The sequence below is a fragment of the Mastomys coucha genome, unplaced genomic scaffold, assembly GCF_008632895.1.
Source record: "Mastomys coucha isolate ucsf_1 unplaced genomic scaffold, UCSF_Mcou_1 pScaffold16, whole genome shotgun sequence".
In the NCBI taxonomy this organism is placed as follows: Eukaryota; Metazoa; Chordata; class Mammalia; order Rodentia; family Muridae; genus Mastomys; species Mastomys coucha.
In genome coordinates, this window is record NW_022196898.1 from 103,921,186 (window position 1) to 103,934,235 (window position 13,050).

General features: G+C 38.4%; 1 long non-coding RNA gene across 1 annotated transcript in view; it reads right to left on the minus strand.

Annotated features, from left to right (window-relative positions):
* The window catches only part of LOC116094421, a 26,019-nt gene extending 13,212 nt beyond the window's left edge, over positions 1 to 12,807 (minus strand). Inside the window, exon 1 of the long non-coding RNA XR_004120107.1 lies at positions 12,728 to 12,807. This is a non-coding gene — a long non-coding RNA (uncharacterized LOC116094421). The remainder of the gene's footprint in view (positions 1 to 12,727) is intronic.
* Positions 12,808 to 13,050: the final 243 nt, after the last annotated feature.

Below are 13,050 nucleotides of genomic sequence, written 5' to 3' on the forward strand. Positions count from 1 at the left end.
GACTAAAACTCCAACCAAAGAGTACACATGGGGGGACTCATGACTCCAGCAGCATGTGTATAGCAGAGCATGGCCAAGTCAGTCATCAATGGGAGGATAGGACCTTGGCCCTGTGAAGGTTCTATGCCCCAGTGTAGGGGAATGCCAGGGCCAGGAAGTGGGAGAGGGTGTGGTGGTCAGCAGGGGGAGTGGAGAGGGGGGAGGGAACAGGGGATTGTTTTAGTTTTGGTTTATTTTATTTTATTCTTTTCTTTTCTTTTTCTTTTTTCTTTGGGAGGGGAACCTAGCAAAGGTGATATTGTAAATAAAACATCTAATAGAATGAAAAAAAAAGAATTAAAAAAGAAGAAATCTAAAAAAAAAAAAAAAAAAAAAAGACCATGAAGCAAGTTGGGGAGGAAAGGGTTTATTTGGCGTCAGGACTGGAACTCAAGCAGGTCAGGAAACAGGAGCTGACACAGAGGCCATGGAGAGATGTTTCTTACTGGCTTGCTTCTCCTGGCTTGCTCAGCCTGTTCTCTTATGAAACCCAAGACTTCCAGCCCAGGGCTGGCACCACCCACAAGGGGCCCTACCCCCTTGATCACTAATTGAGAATATGTCCCACAGTTGAATCTCCTGGAGGCACTTCCCCAACTGAAGCTCCCTTCTCTGTGATAACTCCAGCTTGTGTCAAGTTGACACACGAAACCAGTCTTCTTCCCCTGCCCATGCTAACCACCCCTCCCTCTCCTGCCTACTGGCCCTGGCATTCCCCTACACTGGGGCATAGAACTTTGACAGGGACAAGGGCCTCTCTTCCCATGGATGACTGACTTGGCCATCCTCTGCTATACATATGCTGCTGGAGCCATTAGTCTCATCATGTGTACTCTTTGGTTGGTAGTTAGGTCCCTGGGAGCTCTGAGGGTACTAGTTAGTTCATATTGTTGTTCATCCTAAGGGGCTGCAAGCCCTTCAGCTCCTTGGATCCTTTCTCTACCTCCTTCGTTGGAGACCCTGTACTTAGTCCAATGGATGGCTGTGAGCCTCTAGCTCTGTATTAGTTGGCTACTGTCAGAGCCTCCCAGGAGACAGCTTTATCAGGCTCCTGTTGCTGGTATCCACAATAGTATCTGGATTTGATGATTGAATATGGGAAGAACTCACAGGTAGAGCAGTCTCTGGATTATCCTTCCTTTAGTCTCTGCTCCATAGTTAGTCTCTACAACTCCTTCCACGGGTATTTTGTTCCCCTTTTAAGAAGAAATGAAGTATCCACACTTTGGTCTTCCTTTTTCTTCAGTTTCCTGTGGTTTATTGATTGTATTTTGTGTATTCCGATCTTCTGGGCAAATATCCACTTATCAGAGAATGCATACAATGTGTGTTCTTTTGAGATTGGGTTACCTCACTCAGGGTGATATTCTCCAGATCCATCCATTTCACCAAGAATTTCATAAATTCATTGTTTTTAATAGCTGAGTAGTACTCCATTGTGTAGATGTACCACAATTTCTGTATCCACTCCTCTGTTGAGGGACATCTGGGTTGTTTCCAGTTTCTGGCTATTATAAATAAGGCTGCTATGAACATGGTGGAGCATGTGTCCTTATTACATGTTGGAGCATCTTCTGGGTATATGTCCAGGAGTGGTATACCTGGGTCCTCTGTTAGTACTATGTCCAATATTCAGAGGAAACGCCAAACTGATTTCCAGAGTGGTTGTACTAGCTTGTAATCCCACTAGCAATGAAGGAGTGTTCCTCTTTCTCCACAACCTCTCCAGCATCTGCTGTCACCTGAGTTTTTTATCCTAGCCATCCTGACTGGTGTGAGGTGGAATCTCAGGGTTGTTTTAATTTGCATTTCCCTGATAACTAAGAATGTTGAACATTTCTTTAGGTGCTTCTCAGCCATTCAGTATTCCTCAGTTGAGAATTCTTTATTTAGCTCTATACCCCGTTTTTTAGTAGGGTTATTTGGTTCTCTGGAGTCTAACTTTTTGAGTTCATTATATATATTGTATATTAGCCCTCTATCAGATATAGGATTGGTAAAGATCTTTTCCCAATTTGTTGGTTGCCATTTTGGCCTATTGACAGTGCCTTTTGCATTACAGAAGCTTTGTAATTTTATGAGGTCCCATTTGTCAATTTGTGATCTTAGAGCATAAGCTATTAGTGTTTTGTTCAGGAAATTTTCCCCTGTGCCTATGTGCTCAAGTCTCTTCCCCACTTTGGTATGTATTAGTATCAGTGTATCTGCTTTGATGTGGAGGTCCTTGATCCACTTGGATTTGAGCATTGTACAAGGAGATAGAAATGGTTCAACTTGTATTCTTCTACATGCTAACCACCAGTTGAGCCAGGACCATTTGTTGAAAATGTTATCTTTTTGTTCCCCTGATGATTTTAGCTTCTTTGTCAAAGATCAAGTGGTAATAGGTGTGTGGGTTTATTTCTGGGTCTTCAATTATATTCCACTGTTCTATCTGCCTGTTACTGTACAAATACCATGCAATTTTTATCACAATTGCTCTGTAGAACAGCTTAAGGTCCAGGATGGTGATTCCACCAGAGGCTCCTTTATTGTTGAGAATAGTTTTCCCTATCCTGGATTTTTTGTTATTCCAGATGAATTTGCAAATTGCTCCTTCTAAGTCTGTGAAGAATTGAGTTGGAATTTTGATGAGGATTGCATTGAATCTGTAGATTGCCTTCAGCAAGATGGTCACTTTTACTATATTAATCCTGCCAATCCATGGGTGATCTTTCCACCTTCTGAGATCTTCAATTTCCTTCTTCAGAGACTTGAAGTTCTTGTCAAACAGATCTTTTACTTGCTTAGTTAGAGTCACACCAAGGGATTTTACATTATTTGTGACTATTGTGATGGGTGTTGTTTCCCTAACTTCTTTCTCATCCTGTATACCCTTAATGTAGAGGAAGGCCACTGATTTACTTGAGTTAATTTTATATCCAACTACTTTGTTGAAGTTCTTTATCAGTTTTAGGAGCTCTCTGGTTGAATATTTGGGGTCACTTAAGTATACTATCATATCATCAGCAAATAATGATAATTTGAATTCTTCCTTTCCAATTTGTATCCCTTTGATCTCCTTTTGTTGTGTAATTGCTCTGGCTAGGACCTCAAGTACAATATTGAATAGGTAGGGAGAGAGTGGTCAGCCTTGTCTAGTTCCTGATTTTAGTGGGATTGCATCAAGTTTCTCTCCATTTAGTTGGATGTTGGCTACTGGCTTTCTATATATTGTTTTTACTATGTTTAAGTATGGGCCTTGAATTCCTGATCTTTCGAAGAATTTTATCATGAAGGAATGTTGGATTTGTCAAATGTTTCTTAGTATCTAATGAGATGATTATATGTTTTTTTCCTTTGAGTTTGTTCATATAGTGAATTACGTTGATGGATTTCCATATATTGAACCATCCCTGCATCCTTGGGATGAAGCCTACTTGATCATGATGGATGATTGTTTTGATGTGTTCTTGGATTCGGTTTGCATGAATTTTATTGATTATTTTTGCATTGATATTCATAAGGGAAATTGATCTGAAGTTTTGTTTCTTTGTTAGGCCTTTATGTGGTTTAGGTATAAGAGTAATTGTGGCTTCATAGAATGAATTGGGTAGAGTACCTTCTGTTTCTATTTTGTGGAATAGTTTGAGTAGCACTGGTATTCGGTCTTCTTTGAATGTCTGATAAAACTCTGCACTAAGCCCATCTGGCCCTGAGCTTTTTTTTGGTTGGGAGACTATTATTGACTGTTTCTATTTCATTAGTAGTTATGGGACTGTTTAGACTGTTGATCTGATTTTGATTTAATTTTGGTACCTGGTATCTGTCTAGAAAATTGTCCATTTCATCCAGGTTTTCCAGTTTTGTTGAGTATAGGTTTTTGTAGTAGAATCTCATGATGTTTTGGATTTCCTCAGTGTCTGTTGGTATGTCTCCCTTTTCATTTCTGATCTTGTTAATTAGGAAACTATCTCTGTGCCCTCTAGTTAGTCTGGCTAATGGTTTATCTATTTTGTTGATTTTTCTCAAAGAACCAGCTCCTGGTTTGTTTGATTCTTTGTATAGTTCTTTTTGTTTCCACGTGATTGATTTCATCCCTGAGTTTTACAATTCCAGCTTTCAAATCCTCGGGTGAATTTGCTTCCTTTTGTTCTAGAGCTTTCAGATGTGCTATCAAATTGGTAGTGTATGTTCCTCTCTCCGGTTTCTTTTTGGAGGCACTTAAAGCTATGAGTTTCCCTCTTAGGATCGTTTTTATTGTCTCCCATAAGTTTAGGTATGTTGTGGCTTCATTTTCATTAAACTTTAGAAAGTCTTTAATTTCTCTCTTTATTTCTTCCTTGACCAAGCTATCATTGAGTAGAGTGTTATTAAGCTTCTGCATGTATGTTGGCATTCTATTGTTTATGTTGTTATTGAGGAGCAGCCTTAGTCCATGCTGATCTTATAGGATACAAGGAATTATTTCAATCTTCTTGTATCTTTTGAGGTTTGATTTGTGACCAATTATATGGTCATTTTTGGAGAAGGTACCATGAGGTGCTGAGAAGGTATATCTGTTTGTTTTAGAATAAAAAGTTCCATAGATCTCTGTTAAGTCCATCTGTTTCATAACTTCTGTTAGTCTCACTGTGTCTTTGTTTAGTTTCTGTTTCCATGATCTGTCCACTGCAGAGAGCGGGGTGTTGAAAATTCCCACTATTATTGTGTGTGGTGCAATGTGTGCTTTGAGCTTTAGTAGAATTTCTTTTATAAATGTAGATACCCTTGCATTTGTAGCATAGATGTTCAGAATTGAGAGTTCATTTTGGTAGATCATACCTTTGATGAATATGAAGTGCCCCTCCTTATGCTTTTTGATCACTTTAGGAGGAAAGTCGATTTTGTTCAATATTAGAATGGCTACTCCAGCTTTTTATTTTGGGTCCATTGGCTTGGAAATTTGTTTTCCAGACTTTTATTCTGAGGTAGTATCTGTCTTTGTCATTGAGCTGGTTTTCCTGTATGCAACAAAAGGTTGGGTCCTGTTTACATACCCAGTCTGATACTATATGCCTTTTTATTAGAGAATTGAGTCCATTGATATTAATAGACATTAAGGAAAGGTAATTCTTGCTTCCTGTTATATTTGTTGTTAGAGTTAGAATTCTGTTCATGTCTCTATCTTCTTTTAGTTTTGTTGGAAGATTACTTTTTTGCTTTTTCTAGAATGTAGTTCCCTCCTTGTATTGGAGTTTTCCATTTATTATCCTTTGAAGGGCTGGATTTGTGGAAAGATATTGTGTAAATTTGTTTTGTCATTTTATACTTTGGTTCTCCATCTATGGTAATTGATACTTTTGCTGGATATAGTAGCCTGCACTGGCATTTGTGTTCTCTTAGGATCTGTATGACATCAACCCAGGATCTTCTGGCTTTCATAGTCTCTGGCAAGAAGTCTGGTGTATTTCTGACAGGTCTACCCTTATATATTACTTGACCTTTTTCCCTCACTGCTTTTAATATTCTTTCTTTATTTTGTGCATTTGATGTTTTGACTATTATGTGACAGGAGAAATTTCTTTTCTGGTCCAGTCTATTTGGAGTTCTGTAGGCTTCTTGTATGTTCATGGGCATCTCTTTCTTTAGATTAAGGAAGTTTCTTCTATAATTTTGTTGAAGATATTTACTGGCCCTTTAAACTGGAGGTCTTCACTCTCTCCTATACCAATTACCCTTAGGTTTGGTCTTCTCATTGTGTCCTGGATTTCCTGGCTGTTTTGGGTTAGGAACCTTTTGCATTTTGTGTTTTCTTTGATTGTTGTGTCAATGTTTTCAATGGTATCTTCAGTACCTCAGATTCTGTCTTCTATCTCTTATATTCTGTTGGTGATGCTTGCATCTATGGTTCCTGACTTTTTCCCTACGATTTCTATCTCCAGAGTTGTCTCTCTTTGTGATTTCTTAATTGTTTCTACTTCCATTTTTAAGTCCTGAATGATTTTGTTCAATTCCTTCAGCTATTTGTTCTTTCCTGTAATTCTTTAAGGGATATTTGTGTTTCCTCTTTAAGGACTTGAACTTGTTTACCTGTGTTCTCCTATATTTCTTTAAGGGAGTTATCCATGCTCTCCTTAAATTCCTCTACAACCATTGTAGGATATGATTTTAGATCAAAATCCTGCTTTTCTGGTGTTTTGGGATATCCAGGACTTGCTGTGGTGGGAATACTAGGTTCTGATAAAGCTGAATAGTCTTGGTTTCTTTTCATAAGATTCTTGCATTTGCCTTTTGCCATCTGTTGATTTCTGGTGTTAGATGTTGTCGCTGTCTCTGGCTGGTGCTTGTTCCTCCTGTGGGTCTAAAAGCCTGTGTCAGCACTTCTGGGAGATCAGTTCTCCTCTGTAAGAACCGTGTGCAGAGGACTGTGGATCAGCTGTCTCTCCTGGGTCCTGAACCTGTCTCCTGGAGACAGGTTCTCCACTTACAGGAAAGGTACAGAGTGGGCTGTGGATCTGCTGTTCCTCCTAGGTGTAGATTGAGGTAAAAAGGATCCTGAGCTAGCTGCCCTGCCACTTCTGAGGCTTGTGCCTCCCAGCTGGTCCCTCCTTAGAAAATCACTGAGTCCCTGGGTTAGAGCATTCCCTGGAAGCAAGCTTTCAGCTTTTGGGGAAGGGGCAGAGAGGGCTGTGGATCCACAGTCCCTCCTAGGTGTAGACCGACAAGGCAAGTTCTAAACTGAAGGAATTGGAATATTAGCCCATTAACAATACTTCTGACCTACAGTTTGTCCTGTCTTCAGAGAGTTCTGGAATCATAACCTAGCAGAATCATCATCTGACCAGAGAGACTTCATCCAGTAACTAATGCGAGCAGATGCACAATCCCACTACCAAATATGAGGATGGAGCTCTGTAGTGCTGAGGAGGATGGGGAAGAAAAGTTAAAGGAACCACATGGATAAGTATACCACAAGAGTAGGGCTGACAGAACCAACTAACTCAGGATTCAATTGATCATGGGAGCTCACAGAGTTCAGTGAGTCCTGACCTAGTTCCTTTGCATATATGCTATGGTTGAGTAGCTTGGTGTTCTGGGATTCTTAATAGTGAGAGCAGGGACTGGCTCTGACTCTTTTGCTAGCTTGTGGGACCCTATCCTCCTAATGGGTTGCCTTGTCCATCCTTGATATGATGATATGTGCTTGATCTTATTGTAGCTTGTTGTATTAGTCAGGTAACATTCAGGTCAGACACTTGTATCTCTTAGCCTCCAGATTAGAGCCACAGGTGAGCCTTCTAATTCTGGATTGTAGTTCATTTCAGATATAGTCAAGTTGACAACCAGGAGTAACCACTACACTTGTTATGCTGTTTTGTTGATGTCCCTTGGAGACCTGCTCTTTCTAAGAGGAAGGGAGAAGCAGATCTAGGGAAAAGGGAAGGTGGGGAGAAATGCTGGAGTATGGGGCAAGTGGACCTTGCACCAGAGGAAGAACGGAAAAGGTTAAGTGAGCCCAACCCCCATGAAACTCAGAATTGAGAATTGTAGAAGTGCCTAACTCTACTTATCCTGGAACACATAATCAGGACACCCAGGAAGAGGACCATGACAATCAATCAGGTAGGGAAAACACCTGAAGACCTTCCCTATGCAAATAGATAACCACTAGCAACTTGAACTGAGCCAATGGGAAGCATCTACCCTGGATCCCACCCTACTTAATGTTTATAACTTCCCTATCCACATGGAATGAAGCACACAAGTTATTATGCTGAGATAGTCTAAGAGTGGCTGTTTTACTGTGTTATAACACTTTGGGGAAGAGTTTTCTCTCCTTAAACAAATCATTGATGGACTTTAGACCTGCCTGGCAGTCTGGGCTCATGCCTATACTGCTTCTGTCACTGTCTACTGCCACTGGCCACTGCCACCAGCTACTGCTACCACCACTGCCACATTGGCACTATCACAGTAGTGGTTAAGACCTGGGATCTACCCTGCATGGGCTTCCTTTCTGAGGGCTGTAAGACTTTGGCCATTTCTGCCCAGGCCAGAGACCCCAAAAACGCAGGTTCCATGGAGAATGACATGGGGAAGGGGAGAAGAAATTTTAGTTGTGATGCTGGCTCAACTTGAGATCCACCCCATGGGCATGCACCAATCCATCACATCTTTAATGACACCCTAGCATTTGATGACTGGAGTTTAGCATAATAGTCCTCTGAAAGGTTCCACCAGCTGACTGAAACACATGAAAACACCAACAGCCAAATATTGGATGAAACTCAGGGACACTTACAGAAGAGTTGGGGAAGGATTGAAGGCCATTAATGGCATAGGAACTCCAAAGAAAGAACAACAGAGTCAAGTCATCTGGCCTTGACTCTTGAGCTCCCTTAGGATCTCTCAGAGACTGAGCTACCAACCAAAGTATATACACAGGCTAGACCAAGCTCCCTACCCCCTTGCACATATGCAACAGATGTGCAGATCAGTCTCCATGTGGATCTACCAACACCTGGAGTGGGGGCTGTCCCTAAAGATGTTACCTGTGTGTAAAATCTGTTCTTTACAGGGGCAATCCCATTATCTTCTTTGTATCTAAGAAATGGCCTATCATAGTGATTTTTTTATACTTCCTTTACAAGAATATGATAGAGAAAGTTTTGTTTTCATAGTGGTCAGATTTCACCACTCTATGACAACCAAAAAGTACCATTGGAGAGTCTTACCACAAGAAATATTGAATAGTTGAATATTCCTATCTTATTCCAACATTATATACATGGCCATTGGAAATAATTTATAAGCAATTTCCTCGATTTATAATTTATCATTACATGGATGATATTTTGCTGGCTGATTCAAATGAAGCAAACAGAAAAAATATTTAATGAAGCAAAGAGAATTTTGCCTTGTTGAAGATTACAAATTACACCTAGAAACACAAGAAGAATTTATTAATTATCTGTGGTATAAATCTGCAGGGAATTCAACCAAAAAAAGTACAAATCAGGAGAAACCAATTAATAACCTTGAATGATTTTCAAAATTTGCTGGGAGATAGTCACTGGCTAAGGCCAATATTTGGATTGACTACTCAAAAAGTAGCTAATTTATTGCAAACTTTACAGTTTGATAAGGACTTAAATAGACTAATAATATTATTGAAGGCTAAACAGGAATTGGCTCTGGTAGGAATAAAAACAGTTTAAGATGCACATATAGATTGTTTTGATCCAAAGATAGCTTGTATTTTAGTTATTGTGCCTTCTAGTCATTCTCCCACAGGAATTCATGGAGGATTATATCTTACAATAGATATTTCTAGCACATAAACAGACTAAAAATTAAAACCATATTAGGAAAGGTTTCTGAATTAATCCTGAAAGGAAAAATGAAACTTCATCAGTTAATTGGAGTAAATCCATCTGAAATTGTGATACATATCACTAATGCTGAGATTTGCCTCACTATGGACAAATGATGAACATTACCAAAGAGATTGAAAAATTTTTTGGCATAAATTAATAACAAATATCCAAAAGCAAATGGCTTTAGTTTATAAAAGGAACTAATTGGATTTTCCCTCATATAATAAGAGAAACCTTAATTTGTGTGCCTATATTTTATACCAATGCAAACAAATCAAAAAAGGCAAGTTATAAGTCAGAAAAATAAATAAGATGGCTTATAGCCCTTATAGTTCAGTAGAAAAATCAGAGTTAGAAGGACTGAAAGAGATGAAGGGGTTTGCAATCCCATAGGAAGAACAACAATATCAACCAAACAGACCTCCTAGAGCTCCCAAGCATTAAACCACGAACCAAAGAATATGGCTCCAGCTGCATATGCAGCAGAGGATGGTCTTATCTGGTATCAATAGGAGGGAGGTCCTTGGTCCTTTGAAATTTTGATGTAACAGGGTAGGGGAATGCTGTGGGGGAGTGAGGTAGGAGTGGGTAAGTGGTGGGTAGGGCACCCCATCATAGAAGCAGGGAAGAGGGCTGGTGGGATAGAGGGTTTTCAGAGGAGAAACTGGGAAGGGGGATAACATTTGAAATGTAAATAAATGAAATAACCAATAATTTTTTTAAAAAAAAATCAGAGTTAGAGGCAATTATTATGTCATTATTAGAATTCCCAGAATATCTTAATAGAGTAACTGATTCTCAATATGTAGAAAGAGTATTTTTGCATATAGAAACTGCTGAATTTATTCAGGATCATTCTGAATTAATTTAGTATTTATTCAACTACAACAAGTAATCAGAAATATCAGATTCCATATGTTGCCTACCAGGCCCTCTAGCACAAGATAATAATGAAATTGATCAGGTATTAATAGGAAATGTGCTAGATGCTTCAGAGTTTCATAAAAAACACAATGTTAACAGTAAAACTAAAAAGGAATTTTCTATCACTTGGCAACAAGCCAAGGAAAACATAAGGAAATTCTTTATATAAGCAAACCCCATTTCCTGCAGGAAGTATCCCTAAGGTACTCAAAGAAATGAAATTTGGTAAGTAGATGTGTGTCATATTGTAGAGTTTAGAAAATTAAAATTTGGCAGGGCAGTGGTGGTGCATGCCTTTAATCCCAGCACTTGGGAGGCAGAGGCAGGCAGATTTCTGAGTTCGAGGCCAGCCTGGTCTACAGAGTGAGTTCCAAGACAGCCAGGGATACAAAGACAAACCCTGTCTTGAAAAAACAAACAAACAAAAAGAGCACCCCCCCAAAAAAAGAAAATTAAAATTTGTACTTTATTCTATATATACATATTCAGGATTTCAGTGTGTAACTTAAGTTCTGAAAAAGCTGATCCTAGAATTACATATTTATTATAAGTTATGGCAATTATGGAAATACCTGTACAAATTAAAATTAACAATCCTCCAGCATATTTCTCTAGTAAAATTAAGCAATTTTGCATGTTATAATATAAGGCATATTACAGAGGTACCTCTCTGTCTTACAGGAGAGCAGTTACAAAAGCATCCAAGCATACTTTTAGAGAGATGATTAACAAATACAAAGGTGTACCAGAGACCCCCAGAGATAGATTACATAATGCTTTATTGGCTTTGAATATTTGAATGTCCTACATTCAAAATGGAAGGTAAGAAATATATCATCTTGGGAGAGAGGTTTTGTATTTCTTTCCACAGGAAAAGAAAATTGGAATCCTTCCAAATTGATAAAAATCAGATTTAAAAGGGGTAGACCTACTGAAGATCCTGACTGGAGACATGAAAGAAATCAAGACAAACAAAACTGATGACTATTTGCTGATCCTTCTACATGGGTATACCTGTGAAAGTGGCTGAGACAAGAAAATGTCCCAGCCAGAACTTGAGCTAAGCATAGCCAATAAATCTTGTTGGCTACAGAATCCTCAGGACTATCATGCCATCCTTTGAAATGGTATAAGTAGAAGTTATACAATCCAAATTAATAAAGAAAGACAAATGTCCTGCCTGTTAAACAGAGCAGAAATCTTTTTTGACTGATCTATTTACACTGCACATTCCATAAATATGCTATTGTAGAAATGTGAATTACTTATGAAATGTTCTATGTTTATAGACACCAATGAAGCTCATGCGGTCTTGACAAGATTCAACCTTGAGGATTATGAGAAAGATGTTGAGATGTATTTACTCCAGCATCCTGATTGATCCTATCTTAGACTGCTTCAATGCTGTTTTTTCCAAAAATCTGTATCCAGGACAATTTCAGAATGGCAAGCTAGATTACTCACTATCACAAACTGTTCAGACAAAACCTAATTTAAGCCCTGAACTTTCTCTGGATGCAGAGACTTGACAGCAAATGTTGCAATTAGCTCTCTTAAGACTAACACATATCTCAATTTTTATAGGGCCCCCCAAAAGGAAAACATCTGCAGGAATCAATTAAAAGAGAAGAGCACCCCATTGCCAAAAGAAGGAGCATATGGATTTTTGGTCATTCAATGGGTTATAGATATTTGTTGTCATTTAGGAGGGTTGTTTGCAAGTTGTTAAATGGTCTTAATGAGAGAGAAAACAAAGTATATAAGGTTAAACTCAGGGATTTCTCTCTTTTTCTTTTCTCTATCCTTCTTTCTTATTCGGTGAAGAAAGCTTGCAAAGAAAAAAGGGGGATATAGAAATAACATAGAAATAATAGGAAGTAAGGGTAGATTATTGAATTTACTCTTAAATCAGAGCATTCTATAAGCCAATAATCTCCATATATTGATATAGAATTTAAGATTATATTTGTATACATTAGTATAAATTTTTATATACTGACACAGAGCTAAGGCTATTTTTGCATTGATGTTTTGATGAGATTTCAATGCAGCTGTGGATCACTCTCATAGCATAGCATTTTTAACATTGCTGATTCCTCCAAGCTATGCAGACAGTCCTAGATGCATGTCCTTTATCTTATTCCTCAGTGACCAGGAATTGTATCCCTTCTGTTAAATTTGATTGTGAAGTATTTCACTATTTGAAGCAACTATAATCCAGACATTTTTATTTCCATCTTAGGAAATTTGCTATTTATATATGGAGTTTAATTTTTTTCATTTTGAAATTTCAACACTTAAAACAGACAATATGACAAGGAGGAAGAAGGAAGCAAGTACAATCTGTGCCTATATCCTTGCTAAACAATCATATTCACAAACACTAGTAAACTAAGTTAAGAAGCATACTGAAGATGGTTGCTTACTGTGGTGAATAGTTGTGTTTATCTCAGCAATGAAAGGATGTTTCAACATGCAAATGAGCACACACAGAATCCACACAAACAGAATGTGGAGTAAAACCATAGAAACATCTCAGTATATGACATAAGAATACATTTGAGAAAATTCAGCAACCCTTCAAAATAAAAGCCACGATTAGTAATTTACAGAATTACTAAGGAAGTTCACTTACAATGAGCCAATAGAGAAGTGAAGTGAGAAAGCTGAAAGTTGTCTGTATAAGGATAAGATGGGAGAAGGATTTAGCTTTCAGTCCTTCCTCTTGGGTCTTCATGGAGAAGACAGA